This window comes from Vombatus ursinus, unplaced genomic scaffold (genome assembly GCF_900497805.2).
Source record: "Vombatus ursinus unplaced genomic scaffold, bare-nosed wombat genome assembly UNPS02014799.1, whole genome shotgun sequence".
NCBI lineage: Eukaryota > Metazoa > Chordata > Mammalia > Diprotodontia > Vombatidae > Vombatus > Vombatus ursinus.
In genome coordinates, this window is record NW_020954577.1 from 2760700 (window position 1) to 2783424 (window position 22725).

At 45.1% G+C, this 22725-nt stretch overlaps 1 protein-coding gene across 3 annotated transcripts in view; it reads left to right on the top strand.

The window, feature by feature from the left end:
- LOC114050523 (anoctamin-10) overlaps positions 1-22725 on the top strand; it is a 224438-nt gene that overhangs the window by 163818 nt on the left and 37895 nt on the right. The gene's annotated exons all lie outside the window — the stretch shown is intronic.

Below are 22725 nucleotides of genomic sequence, written 5' to 3' on the forward strand. Positions count from 1 at the left end.
AGACCAGTCTGTATTTGAACCCTTTCACGTCCGTTCCTATAATTCTTTCATATTCACTTCCATATTACTTTATTTCTGTCATTCTTTTAAAAAAAATGTGTTGTTTGCTCTGACAAAGCCATGGCAACCTATACAATTATGACCAATTCAAGAAAGTAGGACCAGCACAAACCAGAGGATGAAAACTACGGGGTTTACGGGAAGTGTGGCTGATGCTAGCCCACCGATTCAGTTAGTTGTACAGGTGTGCTGGGGGGCCTGGCTGCCATCATGCACAGGCTTTTTTAGGCGTTTCATTGAGAAAAGAAGACTTGACTAAGAAATCTTAATGATTCTTTTCTTACTTGGTAACACATGTTTGTTTTCCAAAGAGCAGCAGCCATCATCTGTTCAGCATGTTTGATGCGCTCGGGGTTCAGGTACAGGCCCAGTTCTGGGTCTGGGCCACACCCTGGGGTGGGAGGGATTTGTGCCAGGATGCCTTCAAGAGGATGCTCTTGGGGAACTGTGGTGAATTGGTTTAATCACCCGATCTGATGTCTGTGCAGCTTTCCAGAAACACGTCTGTTTCATAAGATGAGGTCCATCTCTAGTAGAGACGTGAAAAATCACCCCAAGTTCCCGGAGCCTTACTTCCAGCCCCAGGACAAGGATCCCCTGCTCCTTATCTTCAGCAGGACAGCTACTTTTTTAGGACCAGAATCCAAGCGTGGGGTCAAGCAGAGTGACATAGAGCCCAGAGGTGACCCAGGGTCAAGGAATAGGGCCAGGCATCCATGACTGGTGAGTTTGGAGAACTTCTCAGGGACAGAGTGAGAGTTCTGATGCCTCCTTCTTCCTTCCCCTCTGCTTGCCCCAAAGAACTTGGGATTGGCCACTACGTAGGCCAGGGGCGCTGTGATCTCCCCCGGCATCGTCTGCAGCAAGAAGCAGTGTGTTCATACAACGCCCTGTGGGGGAGTGCAGAAGTTCTCACAGAGGGGCCACATAGTGCTCGTCTTGACTAATGAGCATTAACACATGCTCTAGGCAGGTGCTAGAGACAGCTCCCCTTCCACTGAAAGTTGGCTTGGGGCAACAGGAGCAAATCTAGGCAGCCCGAGATTCCGTCATGCGCCCTCTCCCCTTGTCTTCTGGCTCACATTGAGCTTCCTGAATGGTGGACCCGCTGAGCATTGAGCTGCCCGGCTCCCATCTCTGTCACAGTGCCCATGGGCTGACTGTGCACCCCAGCCACAGGCCCCAGGGCAGAAGAAAGGCATTGAAAGCAAAATGAAGACCAGATCTAGTTAACTCAGGCTTCCACTTTCTGCAAATGACCGAGTGCTGACTTTTGTTCTGAGCACTCAGCTAAGTACGGGAAGGGATGTAGTCCGTCAGGGAAGGAGATGGGACCTAGACAGAGGGAGCTGTTAAAGACAAGACTGTTACTGGAGGCACAAAGCAAGCGCCAGGTGATGCCAGAAGGAAGAGGCCACTGCTGGTGGTGAGGATCAGGGCGGCCTTGGAGAAGAAGGAGAAGTCAGAGGAGAGTTATGAGAGGGGGGTCCTTGAAGTGAAGAGAGGAAAGAGTGCGCAGGGGCCCTGGAGCTCAGTCAGCAGGGCCAGAATCTGCAGGGAGAGAAAAGGGACGAAGACTGAAGAAACGCTCCCACGTGTGACACTGGTGAGCCCAGGGAGCGAGGTGGAGCCAAGTGGGCTACAAGAGGGGATGGCTTCTGCAGCAGGACCCTGGAGGAGTCAGAAGGCGTTGGGGTCAGTGTAAAGGGTTAACCCTGGTGAGTAATAGGGATGCCCAGAGGGAAGGGAGAATGGGGGAGAAGGAAGGAAAGAGGGAGGGAGGGAAGGAAGGGAAAAATGAAGGAGAGGGAGAGAGGAAAGGAGGAAGGGAGGGGAAAAAGGAAGGAAGGAAGGGAGAAAAGAAAGGGAAGGAGGAAGGGAGGGAGGAAGGAAGGAAGACGGGCCAGAGCTCTTACTAAGCATTTGCTATGGGTGAGGCATTGTCGGGATGCATTTCTCCAGCGCAGAAATCCTCTGCCTTCCAGGAGCTGATGTTCCAAAAGGGTTACAACAGATATCCCCAGGAGCCTGGCTGGGCGTCACGGAGAAGCTTGGCGTCAGGTTTACGAGGAGAAGAGGTTATAGTCAGAGAGCGGCATTTCAGGGCTCAGATCTTGGAGAAGGAGGTGCCCTCTGAGACTATGAGACCAGGGCAGGTCACGCCTGAAGGGTGATGACCCTCTTAGACTGATGTGTCACCAAAGCCCCTCCCATTACTTGGCCTGCAGCTGCTTCCTCTCAGCTTGATTCATACCTGAGTCACACCGTAGCCCCACCCCAGGCAGGTGCAGCTTGGGGCCGTTTAGTGACATCACTCTGGGCTCCTGGGGGCTGCCCTACCTTATTTTAAGGTCCTTTCAAAAATTAGACATCCTGAACTTTTAAATGGTCCCTGCCCCATGGAGTGGAGTTTCCGTTACTGCCCAGTACTGCCCAGTACTGACCACTTGACAAAAAGGAAGGGGAAAGTCCAGGCCCGTCTCTGTTCATCACCAGCCTGTTTTCCCTTGGGTTCTCCTTGATTCCTGCTAAGTCTTTCTCAGTTTCAACATTTTCTATTCTAAGTCCCCCCAGGACAGAGTGATGTTTTATGGAGCTCGGTTTTTCTCTTTTCCTTTTTAAATATCATATCGGCCATGATATTAGTTTCTTTGGCGTGTGCTCGCCAATGAGGTGAATTTTTAAAGAGGAAAGCGTCGGATAAGAGAATTGTTTATTTTTTAAAGGGCACTTTTAAATGCCCTGAAGCATTCACTCATGGTGACCTTTAAAGCTCAACCCTGGACAGTAAATACTTTCTTGATGATGCTTTTTCTGTTTTTTAAGTTGATTTCCACACTCTTAACCAGGAGAATGCAGCATAATATGGCCTTCCTGTCCAGATCCTATCTGATGGTATGGAGCACAAGCTCAGAAGTGCCCCATTTTACTGACCTCTAGCAGGCAGACTTGGAGTGAGCTTGGCTGCCACAAACAAGAGCATGTCATGGAAAGAGCCGTGGATCAGGAGTCCAAAGACCAGCACAATCTGAGAAGTCACATCGCCTTGGGGAAGTCTTATGCCCTTCAGCCTGTGAAATCAAGGCAACTCTCTGTGCCCAGAGACCTGTCAAAGCCACTGGTCTGGAGCTGTCAAACAAGATCTACACAGCTTCAGAAGTCATTTTGAAATACTTATAACCACGAAGGGCCTTAAATCATGACTGGGGAAGCAGTGCCAGCAGGCTGGTGTCCACGGCAAGCCTAAGCTTGGTCATCTGGGGACACCAGAGCCACTCTGGAGCTCTTTCTTTCTTCTTTGTTGTCAGAGCTGTAGGAGCCCGAGTCTGGGACTTTGAGAAAAACTATCTTCTAGTCAAGGTTTATTCTGCCCAGGGAGTCCAAAGGCTGCCTGAGGTGGATGTTTTTATCGCTGTGTCTTTAAATGGAATTACATTCACCGAATGTAAAAATGATAACACGTGTGAACATGGCACTTTGGAGTTCACAAAACCCTGTCTTCTAGACCACCCTGAGAGGTGCCCAGGACCAACAGGAGTCTGCTCTTTCAAAGATCCCTGCTTACCTTGACCAGGCCTCCCTCCAGCAGCCCAGATCCTAAAGCCTTGACAGCCTAGTGAGGCTGGGACCGAAACACTCATGTGACTTACCTGGTAATGAACCTCTCTGATCTCAGCAGGCCTGGTCCTCCGGGACAGACATACAAGCCCCTACTAGCTCTATATTTGCATGAGTGAATGAATGAACAAACGAATGAATGAGTCATTTATTAAGAGCTCCCAATGTGCCAGGCATCGAGCTAAGCTCTGGAGAGAGGAACAGAAAAGCCAGAGCCCACGGGTTCTCGCAGAGCAGGTGGAGAAGCCCCTGACAGGGCAGTGGCAAAGTGGTTGGTGATTCAGTGCTTTGGATGGTTTTTCCCTTGATAAAACTATCTGCAGTTGAACATTGGTGGTGCCAAGGATTCTGAAGACCTTTTTTTGAGTCTTTAGAACTCAGTGAAGTAGTATAAATGTTCTTATTCCCATACTATAGAGGAGGAAACGGAGACTCAGAGAGACATTGGTCATGGGATCATGGAAACATAAATCTTGAGTTGGAAAGGATTTAGGAGACCTCTAGTCCAGTCCCTTCATTTTATAGAGGAGGAAACGGAGGCTCAGAGAGGGTTTCTGGTCCAAAGTCACCCAGGTAGTGCATGTCTGAGGTGGGATTTGAACCCACAGTCTCAGCCCCCAGAGCCAGAGCTCTTTCTATTCAACCACACTACCTCCTATATAGTCCTAAAGCTCTTAAGTCTCCAAGCCCTTAACAGCTAATTGTGCCGTGCTACTCTCTAACTGCCCCGAGTCTTCTCCAGCTTCTGTTTTAAGATGATTCGTTATTTGTCTCAGATTTCTGAAATGTGCAGCTTCCAACCTTTGAAATTTAGAGGGAACTTGTACTTTCCCCTATATTGCAGCTTGTATTTCATCCAGTGCTTTAATGCCTACAAACCATTTCCTCACAACAATCCTATGAGGTTAATAGTGCAGATGTTGTATCCATTTTACAGATAAAGAAGCTGAGGCTTAAGAAAGGAAAGTGAATTATCCAGGGTCACTCTTTTAGGAAGTATTGGAGCCAGGATTAGAACTCAGGCTTCTCTGGACTTTATGGCCGGTTCTCTTTCTGCCATGCTTGGCTGCTCTCCAGCAACAGTTTTATTGCTGTAAGTTGACTGTGTTGAGCTCAAGTCCTGGGAAACAACTTAGATGGTGTGTTTTTTGTGACGATGTTTCAGAATGTTGAGATTCATAGACCTTTTATTGCTGCCATTTGTTTTCATGCCACATTCATTCTAAATACATCCCTCCATCCTCCTCTATCCACTAAGTCCTACCTTAGAACAGGAAAGGAAGGAAGGAAGGAAGGAAGGAAGAGAAAGAAAAATACACAGCAAATTCAACCAATACATCAAGCCTTTCTGACAACACATGTAATATTCCACGCCCAGAGTCCCCTGCCTCTAGAACAGAAAGAGAGAAGTACATTTTAAAAACTCTTCCCTGAGACCAAGCTTGGTCATTGTGGATTCATAGACTCTTATTTAGAGCTAGACTGCAGCGCCTTCATTTTCCAGGTGGGAGAACTGGAGTCGGGATTATTTCAGACTTGCCCAAGGTCACCCAGTTGGTCAAAGCTGGAAGTAGACCCAGGGACTCCAGGCTCCTAGTGGCGTAAATTGGACACTACGTCATGCTTCCTTCTCAACACTGTCGCTGAAGGTTTGATGACCAGCTTCAAACCTCTGAAGTGCAAAGTGCTGTATTCTAAAAGCTAAAATCTCACAGTCCTGTGAAGAGGCCATTCCGGCCCAACCATTAGGCGGTTTGGGGCAGCTCTAAACCATAGTCTGTACCCGGCCAGTTCACTGGAGTTGATGAGGCCAAGGCTGCTATTTGAAATCCAGGTGGGCTGCTGGCTCTCTGTTGTGCCACAGGCCGGACTTAACACTTAATCTCCGCAGAAAGCTATCAGCTGACATCTGTAATAAAAATATGATTGCTTGATGTCCTGAAAGAAAACGGTTTGATCCAGATAAAGATTTGGGTTTTAGGAAACGCAGTAGACATGAATGCATCGCGGAGCTCTCTTGCTTGTCTAAGGATAGAGAGGGTGGTTAAGCTGCTCTCGTTCCCCTCTGCTGGCTGATCTATGGATGTATTTGGATGGTTACTATGGAGAAGTGGTGCTGAGAGAGACATCTAGGCTGCTCATTCCTACCCTATGAAGCTCTAATGCTCCTTAAAAACAGTGGAAGGATGAAGTAGTAGTTATATTCTTGAGGAAGTAAAGCCACTGTCAACATCCCTTGGCGTTGTATCTTCATTGTGTCTGGTTTCAAGAAAAATAATCTTGTTCTGTCCACATGCAGGTGTCTTCCTCAGCAATGAGTTCTAACTTCTTGAACACGACAGTGAAAATACTCAGCTGTCACATATGCCTTGCAAATGAGGGGCCCCTGAGAAGCAGTGGGCATAGTGACTGGAGAGCCAGCCGTGGAGGGGACAGGACCTGAATTCAGGGCCCGCCTCTAACATGTCCTGGCTGGGTGACCTTGATAGAACTCCTCGGGACCCCACAAAGTTGGAGCATGTTAGTTGAGGGAGTTCCCTGTACCAATGAAATCACGATTTGGAATTCCTCTCCCCCTTTTCCCCCCAAAAGGATCGCCCTATGGTAATGAATTGCAGCCACTTCACAATGGTTGCAGTTAAGGGATCATGAGGTTTAGTGATTAGAAAGAACTTTAGTGATCCATTCTTCACATTTCATCGATGAAAAACCTAGGGTCCTGGGGAGAAATGACTTGCCCAGAGTCACCATGCAGGTCTTAAAAAGGAGAACTAGGATTGAAATCCAGGTCCCCAACTCCAAATCCATCATCCTTCTACTCAATCATACTATTTCCTTCCGTTCACTTATATTTTATCAAATTATTGTCTTATTTAATAAATGAGAAAATATTTGTAAAATGCTTAGCGTAGTGCCTTGCACATAGTAGGTGCCTAATAAATGCTTGTCCTTCTTTCCCCTTTAAAGATTTGTGATTTGAATCAGCTGAAATTAGATTCCAGTTAAGCCACATGACCACCTGGCTGTTAGAGTAAGGAAAGGTTACTACTATAGTCAAGATTTTTCAGTGGAGGCATTTTCTAAGAGTAGATAAAACTGGCCTGGCTTTGTTTTGAGGTAACTGTTAAGGTTTTATAGGTATTCATGGCCCAGAATTGAAGCTCTGGGTTTGAGCTTGAGAACTTCTTTTAAAATTCTCTTTTGGTGCCTGCCCCCATGCTTTGCCCCACACAGAATTTCTCCTGGGAATATCTGAATTTGACTTGGGTCTTAGTCTCACAAAAAAAGCAAAGAGGCTCAGCTCCCAACAGACCCCTCAAGCCATCAAAACACCTGAGATATGACAGGCTTTTACCTAATCCAACAATAATAGATACAATAAAAAACAGATAATTCATCTGAGCCTAGATTCCTTCAAGAAACCTCCATTTCCCCCTATGATGCGTGTCAGCCCTCCCTAGAAACCTCGCCATCTTCCCTGTATGGTCCTCCGGACTGCCTTGGACTCCGTAGCTATAGAGGAAAGAATGCAGGCAGAGTCAAGTAATGCCCCCTTTCTAGTAAGCCCTACCTCCTGATAACCTCTGCTTGTCTTCCTGCTTGCCTTCCTGCCCCATCCACAGAAAGGGAGTGCACTTAGAAGAATTCAAAAGTTAGCTCTCGTCCCCACAAATGCACAGTGCATATGATTCACCAGTTAGTCAGTCAGTAAACATTTATTAAGCCTTTATTATATGTGCCAGGCACTGTGCTAAAGGCTGGAAGGGATAGGCCCTGGTCTCAGCGTCCAGGTTAGGTCACCCTTCTTGTGACTCTTTACTTGCTGGACCCTCACTTGATCCAGGAACTCCTCCTTTCTGTCCAAATTTGATCCAGAATTCCTTACTGTGTCCATCCATTGCTGTCTCTCTGGGGCTGTATAGTTCCCTGGAATGGATAAGTATCTGCATAGGCCCCCCTCTACAGAACCAATTCAGGCTGAGTTTAGCCTTTTCAATTCTCTATCTGCTGTGTCCCCAATTCTCTAGTCCTGCTTTGTCTCTGCCCACTTTAAAAGCCAAGGCTTTATCAATAGCCATATGAAAAAAATACTCCAAACCACTAATAATTAGAGAAATGCAAATTAAAGCAACTCTGAGGTTCCATCTCATAACCATTAGATTGGCAAAACCGACAAAAAGAAGAAATGGAAAATGTTGGAGGTTCTGTGGGGCACCTGGCACATTGAGGCCCTGTTGGTGGAGCTGCGAGTTGGTCCAGATATTCTGGAAATCAATGTGGAGCTCTGCCCCCAGGGTATCAAAACTCTCGCATACCCTTTGTTAACCTTTGACCCAGTAGTACCACTGGTAGGCCTATATCCCCAAAGAGATCAAAGAAAGAAGAATGGGATCCATATGTAGAAGATACATATAACAGCTCTTTTAGGATTCACAAGGAATTAGAAACTAAGGAAGTGCCCACTGGTTAGAGAACAGCTAGACAAATTATGGTCTATGAATGTAATGGAATGATATTATACCATAAGAAATGATGAAAGGGACAGTTTCAAAGAAATGAGGGAAAACTTGTCCAGACTAATGCCAAATAATGAGGAAAACAGTCTATACGGTAACAAAAATGTTGTAAAAATGAACAATTTTGAAAGACTTTAGAATTCTGATGAATGCAGTAACCAGCCACCCAGCACAGAGAGGTGATGGACTCAGGGTGCACATGGAGACAGAATACCTATTCTGGCTTTTCATGGCTATTCATATTTGTCACAAAGGTTTTGTTTTGCTTCTACTTTTTTGTTCTGATGGGCATGGGATTGGAAAAGAAAATAAATAATCTGATTATTGGGGAAAATTTTTTTTTAAAGACTAAACCGAAGGATATAAATTAGGTTTATGAACTGTCTTAAATTAGTCATAGTGTACTGTCATGAGCTGCAAATAACTAGGACAAGGCAAAGAACTGATATTTCAAAGGAAACATAAATGTCGAAGGGGCAAAGGGCCAATTGAATGTGGCAAGATCCAGAACAATGCCAGGGCCCATCTCTCATAGAGGGAAGCAAGCCACGAGTCTTGTATCACTGCTGATAGTAGCTATGGAGTCTTCTTATTAGGATCTGTACATCCAGCAAATTTCGAGTCAGATTTTCATATGCATTATGTTTTCTTGGAAAGGGAAACTCATATTGTTCTACTGGAAGCAGTTTGTAGAAGTAACTACCACTTGAATGTGCCAACAGGCGTAGATCAAAATTGGACCTCACTGAAGTAAGGGAAGGCATTCAAAGACACCAGGTAACTCCTTGTGGGCTGTTACTGAGATGTTCCAAAGACTCTTGTTGGCCCACCAGTGGCTTACCAAATGTCTGGTTTCCTGATGGAGAGAAGCAATGATTATATAGTAGAGAAGAAACTCAGGAATGACGTGACCATAAGAAAATATGTAGTCATTTTCATCTGTGTTGGAATTATTTTAAAGGCAAAGCATAGGAAAGTAATTTGTAAGTTTCTTCCTTTTAAGTTATCCCAAACCATATTTTTATTCTTCTTTAAATAAGAATCATATGGCCATAATTGTAGCTGCCTCATAAGAGACACGTAGACATTGTCTTTTGTTTTCATCTTCAGAGGATGTTAATTTTTTGAGGGAGATGGGTCAGCATCTTTGCTTTCTGAATTCTCCTTTGGCCACGACTTGAGTCAGTTCAGTGAAAGCTTTCTTCTCCTTGACGTTTTGACTGATCCTTGATTTCACTCAGTTCCTCGGTAGCTTTTAAGAAATGGGAAAAGCAAACAGTTACTTTTGTCATCTGCTCTCATCCCTGTCATCGGACACCTAACCCTGAGAGTCTGAAGCCCATCCAGCTAAGCCTGCCAAAATCCAAGCTGCCCTCAACATAGGGAATGTCATCACGCAGTGGGAAAGACTCAAAATTAGGAAACGGGATCTAGGTTTGAATTCCAGCTTTTACCTCCTATTCATGTGGCCTTGGGGAGTTAGTTCACCTCCTCGGGACTCAGTTACCTCCTTTGTAAAATGAAGGGGTTGGACTTGTTGACCTCTAACGTCCCTTCCAGCTCTAAGTCTTTGGTCCCATAATCCTAAAAGACTTCCAAAGCAAATCATTCAAAATGGCAGGCAAAGTTGGTTTTATTCTTGTTTTCTAAGGGAAATTTAAAAAATAAATAAAAACCATTATAGCAAACCAGGAGGATTATATTTTATTGTAGTGTGTCGCTTTAAATTTGCTCCAATAAACAGTGTACAGTACGATGTCATAAATAGAGAATTGCAGATCAGGGTTCAAATCCTGCCTTTGGTACATCCTGGGCTGTGTGACCCAGGACAAATCTTTTAATCTCTCGATGACTTAGGCAGCTCACTGAGATGCTAAGTTACAGATGAGTGTCTGCTCTGAAGCAGAGACAGCAATTAATGCAAAGAATGTGGACGCCAGCAGCTCATTCCAGGGAGCCCCCAAACAACCTCCAGCAGAAAGTGCACTGTCATCAGGAAGCCATGACATGGAGATGCCAGGTCTAGAACAAGAGGCCCCTGGAAGATGTACTAGATATGCTAGAAAATGAGCATCTGGCAAGCTGAATTATGGGATGGCTATAATCCCATGTTATAAATTGCAAAAGCTGTGCACCCTTTCTTTAAACAAGGTTGTAGATGTTTTGTCTTAGAAGAACCTTCCGATAGCAACCAAACAGCCCTACAGAAATCCATCTCTTTGGGAGCTGTGGCCTGGACCTCCGGGTTCTAGTCCTGGTTTGCCCACCCCCAACTCACCATATGACCTATAACAAGTTACCTCCAGCTGAGTTCTCAAATGGCCTGTTTCCTTCTCTCTAGAATGAGAGCACAGGACCATATGGCCCCCAGCTCCCTTGCTGCTCTGACACTCCATGTTCCTGTGGAGGACTGAGTGGCTTCTGACCTCTAACATACATACCCTAGTTCGTTAACAAGATGCTTATGCAAGATTCTGGGATAAAATTGTAGCATGAAACTAGGTTAAGATGACGGCAGAATTCTGCTGTTAGAGCACTTTAAATTTCTTACTGTGACCTCAATGCTGTTAGTAGATTTTTCCAATGCCTTTAAAAATGTGTAAATAATTACATTACCATAGTTTGCACCTTTCATCCAAGGAACGCAAAGTACTTTCCAAATATATTAGGCACATACTAGGTGACAAATGATGTTTCTGGACAAAAATGAGGGATCATAAGACAGTCACTCTGGCAAAAGCAGAAATAGTTGGCTCATATGCCTTGCTTGGACTTCAAAAAATAAATCCGACCTTAGGAATTGTAAGTGTGCTAAGAAACTCCGTTTCACTGCTGGGTTGGGTCCCCCGCCCCTAGCCTCCCTGAAGCTTAAAGCCTTCTCAACTTAGCCTCACCTACACTCTCTTAGCCAGGAGGACCAGAAATGATTGTTTAAATGATGGCAGTATGCTCAAAATAAGGAGGAACTTGATTATGACGCTTGGAAGCTGTTGAAGTGAGCAGCCAGCAGACCCCATAAAAGTCAGTGTTTGAAAAGGCCCAGCCAGGATCAGTTGATGAGTGTGATTACAGCCTAACATTAGTGAAGGCCTCTGAGGCTTGCGTAGATCCATTCCACCGAAAAAGCTCCCTGCACTGCACATCCTAGAGCCCCACTTCAGAAGGTGACTGTGGTTGGGTCATGTTTATTCACTTTATAAATGGAGCAATATGGCTACACAGAAACATTTTGCCTCAGGATATAATAGAAATCTCACTAAGGAATGAAGCAAATTTTTAAAAAATTGCTTATCTAGAAGAAAAATGTTATAATTTTCTGATAAATCAATAGTAATTTCAAAAACATTTTTTTCAATTGTAAACACAGTGCCAGATTAATCATTAGACTCAGAATCAAAAGACCTGGGTGCAAATCTTGCTTCTATCACTCAATAGCTGTGTGATCTTGGGCAAGTCCCTTACCTGCTCTGAGCTTCAACTTTCTTTTTTTTTTTTAATTTTTATTGTACTTTGATGTGTGTAGAATATTTTGTGGATACCAGTGAAGCACTGGCTGTCCTTTTGTAATTCCTGACCCCAATCCTCTGACTCCCAATCCAGCATTCTTTCCACAACACCACAAAAGCCCACATGGCTTGTTCTCAAGTTTTCATCAAGGATACCTTCCGTGCCTATGTAGACCATTCTCATCAAGATATCACAGAGTTAGGCAGTGGGTAGGTAGTCGTTGACAGAGTCTTTGGCCTTTTGGTGATAATTATGTTGTGATCATTTCTGTTCTTTTAGAATATTCCCCACTTTGCGACATGTTGACAATGCATTTTTGTGTTGCCTCAAACACCAGCTCCTTCTGAATGTATTTGGTTAGGTCCAGCTAATGCTTCTGACTTCATGGTCATAAGCATTATCTCCATATCTTTACTTTGGGCTCCTGAGAGGGTAGTGTCCAACTTGGTGGCTCTACCATGACTGAAGAGGAGCGTGGGTCATTCTGACAGCCCTGGCAGCTCTGTTCCATTTCACATCTGTTTGTTGGTCAAGCCAGTTTTGTCTGTCTCTGTTCTTAGCAGGATGGGGCTTAGACCCAACCGCAGTCTTGCTGTTGGTCTGCCTTTCATTTCTATGAGGTGGTCCATCCCACTCTCTGGTTACTTTCCAATGCCCCTGTCCTCAGAGGCTGGCACTTGGCTGCCAGAGAGACAAGAGTTCAGTGGCTGAGGCTGACTCTTTGTTCGTTGGGGCAGCCGGTTTATGCCAGTTAATGTTCTCTGTGAAATGGTGACCCCATTACCATTTCTTACAGCTTATAGGATCATAGATGTAGAGCCTGAAGGGCCTGAAAGGCTGCCCAGTCCCCTCATTCATTTTAGAGACAAACTGAGGCCCAGAGAGGTTTGGGACTTGTCTGAGGCACACGGTAGGGAGGGACCAAGCTCCTTTGAGGCCAAATCCAAATGAATGTTGGAATAGTTCTCATTACATGCATAGTGCCTCTAGCTTTATCTTTTCTCATTAGTTGATATTTATTTTGACCTTGGCTGTAAAACAGCAATTATCAAGATGGGTCACTAAGCATCAGAATACTCAGATTCTTTGAGATGGAGGTTGGAGCTTGGGTTGAAGGAACCTGGCATGCTCTTTGTAGAATTTCTGTACTTCATCCCCTGGAACAGATATTAGCAAATGAACTGCAGTTACTTGTGTATTGTTTGTTTGGTTTCACTTTTAGGGAACCCTGTTAGATGAGGTGACCAGGCATCCCTTGAAATGCTATTTCTGGTTGCCTTTCTGTATAGGATCTACTTACCTCTCTGAAGAAAACCTGTGAGCTGCCCTGCACAGAGCACCTGGTTATTATGGTGATTATGGCATCTAGTTTCCCTGATGATGAGGATGCCAGTACTGTGACCACATCCTTAGAGCCTGTGGCACATCAGCTCCCTGGTTTTTGGATGAAGCTCTCATATTAAGAGTACTTACATTCAAAAGAAGAATTGCAAATTATTAATAATTACATGAAAACATGTTCCAAGTCACTAGTAAGAAGAAAAATACAAATTAAAATAACTCCGAGGTTTCACTTCATACCCAGTCAACTGGCAAAGAAGAGAATAATTGATGTAGGAAGGGCTGTGGAGAGACAGGTGCACTCGTGCATTGTTGGTGGAGCTGTGAATTGGTACAGCTATTCTAAAAAGTGATTTCTAGTTATACAGATAAAGTGAATAACATGGACATAGACTTTGACCAGAAATTCCAGGACTAAACATATCCCCAAAGAATGTCATTGACCAAAAGAAAGGCTTCATCTACACCTGAGTATTTATAGCAGCACATTTTGTGGTAGCAAAGAACTAGAAACAAAGTGGATAAAACCCTTCAAATGCCTAAATACTTGTGGTATGTGGAGTTAATGGAATATGTTATTGTGCTGCAAGGAATCATCGGCATGATGAAACAGAAAAGCATGCAAAGACTTACAGATGAACTGATGCAAAGTGAAGGGAGCTTAGCCAGGAAAACAGTCTGAAGAGTGGCTGTTGCGGTGCAGATGAACAGTTAACAAGCACAGTGCAGTCAGAGCCATAATCAATAAGCCTGTCCCCAAAGAAGACCCGCAGGAGAAGACATCTCCCTCTGCTACTTTGTAGAGATCAGGGTCTACAGGGGTGGGACAATGCATGGAAGGTGTGTTTTTTTTCCATGTGCTGACTGGTTTTTCAGGATTTTTTTTCTTATTCATCTTTTCCTCTTTTAAAACAACACCTAGTTTTAACATAGTTGTGATTCCTAGTGGTTTAAGCACTCTCATGCTGCCACTTTCCTAGAGTGGAAATGGGGCCCACAAAAGACCACCGTGGTCAAGGTACTTTAGGAAAATTCATTAGATTGTGAGCTCCTAGAATATAGAGCCTCTGAGCCTTTTTTTTGCATCCCCAGTACTTAGCACAATGCCTGGCACATAGTAGGCTCTTAATAAATGCTTGTTGTCTTGTTTTCTTAGAATGCAGTATGGATTTGAAGGGAGAGAGAGTGGGAGCAAAGATCGTTGAAGAACTTTTTGCTATAGGGTAAGCCTTGTTGTAAGCGTGGTGACGGAAGGAATAAATAGGAAGCAAGTGGCAGAAGAGTTAATAGGTTTGGGTAAACTGATTGGCTGTAGAAGGAGCAGGAGGCCACCGAGAGGCCTCCGAGGATCTGAGCTTGGGGCTTGGGGGCAGCCGTGTACCACTGACCCAGACCCGGTCGGGAGGGGGAGCCGGTGCCAGGCAGATAGTGAGCTCAGGTTGGAATGTGTGACCTCAAGGCATCCTTCACTAACTCAGACTGGGGTTCATCCTCTTCCCTATTCTTACAGTGCATCCTCCCGGATTCTACCCTGGATTGGAAAGATTGGCTCTCATTGGTTACCAGTGCTAATGGTGGCAGTTAACCATCAGTTTCATGTGGGTCAGGGTATATTCCTGTCTACATATCCTACGTCTCCCTTTCCATTGTTAGCACGCCCCTCAAAGATGTTGCACATCTAAGCTGAGGTCTTGCCATTATCCAAGGCGTCTTCTCTTGGATCCTGGGTCAAATGGACAGTTCTTGCTATGAGATCATAACAAGCCCACCTCTACCCCCTGGGAGCAAGGGCTGGGTCTTGTCTGGTCTTTGACTCTGGAGCACCTAGTTCAATGCATTGCACACGTTAGTGCTTAATAACTTTTTGTTGAATGGAATCCTACAGAGTTTTTCTGTAACCTTCAACACTTTGGATTTAAAACAGCCCTGATTACTTTGTAGCTGTGAAAGGTCATTACTCTAAGGATGGATTATTTCCTCAACCCCCTTTTCTATAGGCTCGCTCCTGTTCTGCTTACAATGTACTCAGGAAGAAATGTCTATAGATTCAGCCTGAATGGAAAGCCTCTTTAGAACAGGCTGAAGCGAGTTCTGGGAGCTCAGAAAACTGAGATTTAAAATGAAGTACATTTAGCTTTCTTAATGCCTGATGTTGTCAAATCGATGACATTTGTCTAAGTTGTAGGTGTGGAAAGGTCAAGTGCTTGTTTCCTGAGGAAGCCCGTGCGGGAGACTCTGACCGCCTTCTCCTCCCCCAGCTTTTAAAATGGTCTGAGTTGAGCAGCCCCTGTGCAGGCCTGCTCGCTCCTGCTTCTTTTGGGAAAATAACACAGGCACCGTGTGGTGCTTTACATTAGTTTCATAACTACAGTACATTTTCATGTGCTTATGTGAAAGCATCTTTTTATTCACAGCAGGCAGCTTTTAAAAGACTTAGCACAGTACACGCAACTTGAAATTCTGGACCTTCTTGGAAGCGTCAGGAAAGCTAGGCCCTCGGGCCCTCAAAGTGGGCCTTTCGGAGTCAGCCCCTGTGTGTTTCAATCCATTTTGTTGAAAATGTTTCTAAACTCTATTAGTCTCTTTTCCTGCCATGGCAAATTGAATATACAAATGTAATTTAATGTTTCTTTTAATCAGGATATTACAATGCCCCAAAGTCAGGATTTTGAATATAATTTTTGGTTGTACAGTGTTGGAGTGTGTGAATGTAAATGTAAGTGATTGTATCGAATGTGTATTGCCCCAAGGATGTATCATATTATTGGAAACTGGGTCCAGCTAAAGATCACCTCCTTCCCACCGGGTCATTTATTTTTCTCACTGTGATGATAGAAATCCTTACAGATGTGGTCGTTTGGTTACACTCTCAAATCATATTAACCCTTGCAATTCCTGGCCCAGTGTATTGGGCAGAGTAGGTACTATGTACGTGTTTGTCGAGGACATATGATATCCAGGTTCCTGTTTTCCTTCTTTGTGGGGAGAGGAGAACGTGTTGCATTTCTTAAACCCCTCAGTCACTTTTTAGACCTCTCCATCCGCTCACACTCCTGCCATTGTGGAGCTCAGTCCTGAGATCTGTAGTCGTTGTTGGGATGGGAGATTGCCCCAGCATCTTCAGGACCTGCTTGTGTGGTGACTACCTAAGCACGTCCCACGGTCAGCGCAGGTGGAAAGTCTGTGACAGCCTACCCAGTCAGAAATCTACCATGGGCGACGACTTTAGGGGCAGAACTGGCAATTTCTGTGTGCAGATGAGAGGTAAAGACTGAACCTGTGATTTCATTGGTCAGAGGAATTCCCCCGACTGAGGTAGGGCAGGGCAGTACCTTGTTTGCAGTGCCTAAGCTTAAAAGGTCTTTTGGAGCACGGGGAGAGAGGAATGGACTTGGCTGGGTATGGAAGAAACATTCTGAATGAGGAGCTGGGTGAGAATTCCAGCTTTGGGCTTCCTGCTCTGGTCACCATCTGCAGAGCTAAGCTTCTCCAGCTGTACGAGGAAGAGGCTGAATGGTGTCCTAGGCCCCTGAATTTGGGATCCATATCTTCCCTCCCCCCATTTAGCTGGGCGGCATAGTGAATTAATCCACTTCACAAGTTAGGGATTCTGCCCGTTCCTTCAAATTGGTGTTAGTTGATGTTATCTGAATTTGTAAAACTCAGTGCTTTGTCTCCTCCCCAATCATTGAAAGATAGATAAGAATCTTAAAACGTATTTAAATGGAGTGCCTTCACTTTCCGCGTGCTCCTGCCCTGTTTCTGCCACTCTCTCTGACTCTGACTCTTGTATTATCAGCTCCGGCTTCCTCGAGATCATTCCCTGGTAGTTGTTGGTGAGAGGCAGGTGTGGATACAGGTGAAAAGAATCAGGGATGGGCCTGTTTTTTAATCCCTCCTTGCCCAGTCTCACTGGCTGAGGACACTGGTATTTTCCTGTCTCCAGGCTCTGAGAGCCTGTGTGTTTCATTTCTCCTGGGCTGTATCATCTGGCTAATGAAGAAAAATCAAGACGAATCAGTTTCTCTTCCTCGTGACTTTAAGGCCTGGCCCGGCTTGGCTTCACATCGACTGCATCCAAATCAGACAGCTTGGCTGGAGAGAACAGCAAAATCTGAATTCCTGTTGGTTAATTAAATCTGAACATCACTGGAGCTGCAGGGAAAAAATGGTTGGTGATAGAGCCAGCACATCCTTTGGAATGGATTTTTGGAAGGGCTAGGACTTCACCTTGCAGTTTCCCCTGAACCCCAAACAAATAGGGAGGCTTGTTTTTTCTTGCATGGTTCCCTGTTAGGTTTGAAACCATATTTGTTTGCAGCCAGAGTGTCAATTTTCCCATGCTCCAAACACCATCATGATGGCCCCACTCCAGAGAGAGGCACCATTGCAGGGAGCACCATTCAGGTGCTCCTGCCAACTTTGTTTCACCAGGCAGTTCATTTACATTGATTTGATTAGGTCCCAGACAAAGAGCTAAAGAAAAGATGGAATTGATTCCAAATTGAACTCTATCAGCTCACAGTCTTCTCCTTTTGAATCTCCTGGGCTCCCAGCTGGATTGAAAGGCATTTAATCACCCTTCATTAGGGCCACATTTGGGTTACGGCTCTCAAAATGACACCTTCGTGAAAACCGGAACGGGTAGCTGAGGACAGATCCGCGGGGGGCAGAGCTTCTCTTAGAGGGAGGTCCTCAGAGGCGGCGGGCGGCAGTGCGTATAGCACCAGCGTGGGACCTGCCTCAGGCCAGCCCCCCATATGCAGCTTCTAGCACGTTTGGATCAGGATCTGTGTCACGCTGTATTGATGCACATCATGTTTTCCACAACAAAACCCCTGCTGCCCCAGTCAGTACAAGGGGAATGTTGGCTCCCACCCCTCACTGAAGCCGCACGGCTCCAGACACAGCTGTGCAGGAAGGATAGCCGTGCATGTTGGCAGTTGACTGAGGAGCCCAGGCCTTGCTGGGGAGAGGCTGCTGTTAGCAGTTGTTTGCTGGGTCACCCCAGCTGTGGTAATTCATTCGGCAGTTGGTGGGGGATTTTAAAAAAGAGAGGTCATTCTCAGCTCTCACAGAGCTATATTAGGCACTAGCAAGCATCCAGCGAAAACTTGTGCCTCACAAACATCACACCATTGTACTTAAAGTCACATTTGATCATGCTTTCCCATGTGATGAGCCAGCATCTGGCTGTTAGCTGCGGCAGGCCCAGCATTAAGGCAGCCTCGCTACCTTGTACATTCGTTCTCTAAAGGACATTTATGCCTCAGCCTTTACCTGTTTTCACACACCTAGCAAAGGCACGTGGAGCTGTCAAAGGTCAAGGATGACTTTATTTTTAAAGGAGAAACAAACTGCAGCTGGACTCCTGGTAGCGAGGGTCAGAAGGCTGGGGGGGGGGCCCTGCAGGGGCCTGAAGCCAATAAGTAATAGGCCTCAGACACAGGGTGGGGACCAGCGGGGACAGAGTGGTCATCAGGCCAGACTGTTCTGGACGAGGGAGTGCTCTCGGTGCAGGAGTGGGCAGAAGACTAACTAGCAAACCCTCCTCTGGTTGAGACTCCCTAAGACCCTCCCCAAGAACAGCCCCAGGAGGACTGTGTTCATGCCAAGAGATCATGTCAGTCTGTCTGTGTAGAACCAGGGCAAAGAGGAGGTGAGCGTTGGGTGTTGTGCAGTAGAAGGCTGTGAACCCCAGGAGCAAGCACGGGAATCGCCCGCGGTGGTGTAGGTGGGCTTGCCCTCCCCCGTGGAGCCACAGACCCTGGGCAGCTTTGCCACAGCCCCCACCAGTTCCTGTGGTCTTTGCTTTCCCTTTCCCTTTCAAGGCTGTTAGAATATTGCCTTATGATCCCCCTCAGAGAATCTGCTGAGAAAAGACCATTATTGCTTTTCCTCCAGCTCTACTGGCCGAGCCCACTTTTCAGTGAAAAACAAATTTATCCTATTCCGAGTTTAATGTAAAACGAAATGTCCTCGAAATTCTCTTGCCTTTTTGCTCTCTATTACTCTGTAAAAGGCGTTTCAAGGGGATCTCAGCTTTGGGGGAGAAGCCCAGAGTTACATAATGTCTTCCAAAGACCATCAAGGTGACCTCTCCATTTACCAAAAATGGCACTTTCTCACCTTCTTCAGTGTGGTATTTGCTTCTAAAGGCCCCACTAACCAGATAGCTACAAACATTGGTGTGAATTGGGCACTTTGTGGGCAGGGAGAGTAAACACAACGGTGAAATTGCTAGAAATTACAGGTGAGTAAATATGTGGATTTTTTTATGGGATTCATCACATTGTCACATTGTAATACCTACCCGCTTTTCAGTGCTCATCATCATTGTATTTTACCATCAGTGACAATCATTCTTATACTATTTGACAAGTAGTAACTTGGTCACCTGTTTCTGTCCTTTCTGAGACAGGTAAACTCAGTAAATTGAATTCCAATTTATTGCCAGAAAGATAAGCTTCCAAGTTAACAAAAAAAAAAAAAAAAAGACCTGACTGTGTGTGAAGGAAATCTAAATTAGAACAGGGAATAGCATTTAATATTTTCCTCTGTTTAGGATCATGAGGCTACACAGATGTCAGAAGCTCACTGAGGCATTCAGGAACAATGCCACTTTTGGGGACACCCAGGTGGAAATCATCTCTCTCCCATCTGTCCCTGATCCCCACCTCCGTTACTATCAGGTGGAAGGGGAGATAGCAAGGAGCCATCCCAAAACTCAGTCGTCAGTAGGATTCCCTGCTGATCTGACGTTTTCAAAGCAGCAGTGGGGGCACCCTTTGCGGGGGAGAGAGGCAGGAAGAGAATATGGCCAACATCCTCTGACGTCCCTGTGTCCCTTGTTGCTAGCAGGCAGACAGGTCATGCAGCAACCCCTGAGGCAGAGATAGTAATAAGACTAATTAACCAATGTACACATGCATGCATGCATGAATGGATGAAGCATTTTTTAAGTGCTTACAAGGTGCCTAGTCATTAATAGCTCTCTTGCAAATTATGAGACTTCCTCCTCTTTGGCTATCTCTTTTTCAACTGCCTTATCAACTTGGAGAAACGTCCACCTCAGGGCCTCACTGTCCAGACTGGTGATTGCCTGTCCTGGACCACTTCACTCCCTGCTCACTGGCTCTTGCCCTCCCGGCCCCTCTCCAGTCCCCTCAACTTGTAGAGCCAACCATGAACTCTGATCAGATCAGCTCTGGCATTGTACCTGCATGGGCTTTGTCAGTCTGCCCTTCTGTGACTCCACTTCTCCCCATAACTTTCCCCAAGTGCTGCTCCTTGGCTACCACTGTCCCCCATTGGAATGTGAGCTCCTGGGGGGCTTGGCTTGGCTTCTATATTTGTGTATCTCTCTCTCTCTCTCTCTCTCTCTCTCTCTCTCTCTCTGTCTTGATTATTTAGTTAGTTTTAGTTTTCAATATTCACTTCTATAAGATTTTGAGTTCTAAATTTTCTCCCCCTTCCTTCCCTGCCCCCTCCCCAAGATGGCATGTAATTTTATATAGGCTATACATGTACAATCATACAGAATATTTCCATATTAGTCATGTTGTAAAGAAGAATTAGAACCAAAGGGGAAAACTACAAGAAAGAAGAAAATTTTAAAACATAGTCTGCTTCCATCTGCATTCAGACTCCGTAGTTCTTTCTCTGGATGTGGATAGCATTTATCATCATGAGTCTTTCGGAGTCATCTTAGATCCTTGCATTGCTGAGAAGAGCCAAGTCTATCAAAGTCAGTCATCGCACAATGTGGCTGTTACTGTGTACAACGTTCTCCTGGCTCTGCTCACTTCACTCAACATCACTCCATACAAGTCTTTCCAAGTTTTTCTGAAGTCTGCCTGCTTATCATTTCTTATGGAACAATAGTATTCCATTCTCTGTATTTTTATCTCCAACATAGCACAGGGTTTGTTTGAGGCATAGAAGCTCTCACTAAATGTTTCTTTTTCCTTTTTTCCTTCCTTCCCTCCATCCCCTCTCTCTCTTCTTCCCTCCTCCCATTCCTCCCTCCTTTTCTTCCTCTCTTTGTCCCTCTTTGACAATTCATGATGACATGGAGGTTGACTTGGGTTCTCCAAGGCTATGCGTGACAGTGTAGCACAAACTGTAGCAGGCTCTCCTAAGTAGGGAAAGCTTTGAGTGTAGATAGGTCCAGTGACAGACGTGTGTCTGATCTCTGAGGACCGGCCCAGCTGAAATCAGAGTCTTATCAACAAATACATGATCAGGGTTTTTGGCCAAATTCTTGAAGACTGTCTACTAAATTATGAAGAATGGTGATCTACATTGGTGGAAGGAGTAGGCATTCCAGGGAAATCACAGCTCCTTCAAATACTTCTGGGGGTCCATTGCTGTAAGATTACTATAAAAGTCCTGGGTTATATGCACCATCATTCCCATTCCTCTGTAGTGAAGAAAGAATGTTGAAGAATGAATTGATCATTCCAGCCAAGTCTTTGTAACTTAAAAAAAAATGATCATTTAACTGATAGAAAGTTAATACTGATTTTACCAGGTAGCAATGAGCAGTCTTTGTTACTGAGGCAACTGCCAGCTATCATCTTGAGAACAGAGAAAGAATCAAAACAAAAAGAGTGAGCATAATTACTATATATGGTGTCTTAGGCCATTCAGTGGCGCTCCCTGCATCCCTGCGTTGCTGAGGAGCCAATAGGGCTGGGAGCTGTCAATCCAGAAAAATGAGGAGGAGTCAACAGAAGAGTGATCCCCAAGCCAAGGAGACAGGTCTTTCTGGGATCTCTTTAACAAGACCTTCCAGCTCCCCCTTGACAGCCTCGAATTTCCACGGGCTTGATTGGACCGGCAGAACTTTGCACCGCCGCTAAGGCCAGTGTTAAACTGAGCAGTTGAGCCTCGCTAGTACAGTATGGCAGGGTGAAGCTTAGAAGGGAGATCATTCTGTGAGAATGTAAGTACTTGTTATAAATCCTCCGTGGCCAGAATCTTAAATTACACCTACTAATTCCTTGAAGGTGCACTAACGTGAAAATCAGAACCCGTTTAATTTTCTTTTATCTCCAGAGAATGGGTGTATTCTCCAACCAGAACACATTTTGAAAGCTGGCATCTCTTTATTTGATATTTCAAAAAGCAGAGAATTTCTCTCTGTCCTGATGAGTACAAAAACATAATGTAGGTTTCTAATCAAAACCTCAGCAGTAAATAATCTGTTTCCTTTAAATTAGCTTTTTGAGAACTAACAAAGATCTTAAAGCTTTTAAAAGGAATTTTGACACGTATACTCATGTAAATGTGTCTCATCAATAAGGAGTTCTCATCTAGGCCAAGAAGGTAGAACGTGTGTTGGGTCCTGCCCAGGGAGGGCTCTCGCTTCCTCTCCTTTGGGCATCCGTGATTTTGCCGATATTTGTCCTCCCTCCACTGACATTGGCCGCACAGTAGATGACATGTGTGAGTTGCCCAAACCTCTTGTGAAAAATAACTCTGGTTCAGGGCAGCTAGGTGGCGCAGTGAATGGAGCTCTGGCCTTGGAGTCAGGAGGACCTGAGTTCAAATCCAGCCTCAGACACTTGACACTTACTAGCTGTGTGACCCTGGGCAAGTCACTTAATCCCAATTGCCTCACCAAATATCTATCTATCTATCTATCTATCTATCTATCTATCTATCTATCTATCTATCT